The 1,078-nt window shown below is 45.8% G+C and overlaps 1 protein-coding gene across 1 annotated transcript in view; it reads left to right on the top strand.

Annotated features, from left to right (window-relative positions):
• IRAK1 (interleukin 1 receptor associated kinase 1) overlaps window positions 1-1,078 on the top strand; it is a 32,721-nt gene that overhangs the window by 5,103 nt on the left and 26,540 nt on the right. The window lies entirely within an intron of this gene.

Here is a 1,078-nt window from a genome sequence, read left to right as displayed (position 1 = left end):
AAACATACAAAAATAGACATGTATTTATTCAACACAAAATAACAAACAAGGGCCCATTCATACCTCATATACAAATATAAAAACATACAAAGGCTAATGAAATAGACCTAACGCGTTTCGGCCTCTACAGGCCTTCCTCAGAGGTCTAATACAAATAGAACATGTTGGCTGATATGTAAAAATATATACAATCATACATATACAAAATATGAAATAAAGACCAGAAAACAATTGTTCCAAAGTTTAACCACTGGGCAAAGAAAAGAAATACAAAAATACAAATGAAGCCTCCAGTGCAATCACATGACCAGTAGTATTTCTCTCTGGTCAACTATATATTCTCCTGAGATTGTGCAGCCAAATGTTCCCAATAAAATGTTCCTTAAGTTAAAAGCAGAGGATCTGCACTGTGGCCACTGAAGTTAAGCTGTGGCCATCGTTTTCGTGGCTGGCTGTAACTCCCACGGCAGCTGTTTTGTTACTGCACCCACTGTGCCATGTTGGAATTCCATATACGCCCACAGGCTCAAAAAGGTCGGGGACCCTCGAGTAAGAGGGGTGGGGATGGCCCTAAATGGGGCGCTGAACCACCCACTCGAGGAGTCCAGGGGTCTGTGAGGAGGAGGAGGCTGGTTCCGACAGAGTTGCTGATAGAGGTCTCCCCCGGGACCACTGGCTGCCCAGTAAAATACAAACTTGAGCATTCGTACCACCGAGGAAGGCTTTGGTGTAGTGGTTACGTTTGGTGTAGTGGTTAAGTGCGCAGACTCTAATCTGGGAGAACCGGGTTTGATTCCCCACTCCTCCACTCGCAGCTGCTGGATGACCTTGGGCAAGCCATAGTTCTGTCAGAGCTGCTCTTGAAAGAGCAAGTGGAGGAGTGGGAAATCAAACCCAGTTCTCCCAGATTAGAGTCTGTGCACTTAACCACTACACCAAACTGGCTTAGCAGTGTCTAACATTAACATAATAATGATGGTGTTAATATTGGGGCCCGGGCCTCAATTTATTGGGGCGGCTCCCTAGTCGAAGGCCTGGTGGAAGAGCTCTGTCTTGCAGGCCCTGCGGAACTGGTAAA

Source organism: Gekko japonicus, unplaced genomic scaffold, assembly GCF_001447785.1.
Source record: "Gekko japonicus isolate JY-2015 unplaced genomic scaffold, Gekko_japonicus_V1.1 scaffold3642, whole genome shotgun sequence".
In the NCBI taxonomy this organism is placed as follows: Eukaryota; Metazoa; Chordata; class Lepidosauria; order Squamata; family Gekkonidae; genus Gekko; species Gekko japonicus.
This window is presented reverse-complemented; position numbering and strand designations above follow the sequence as displayed.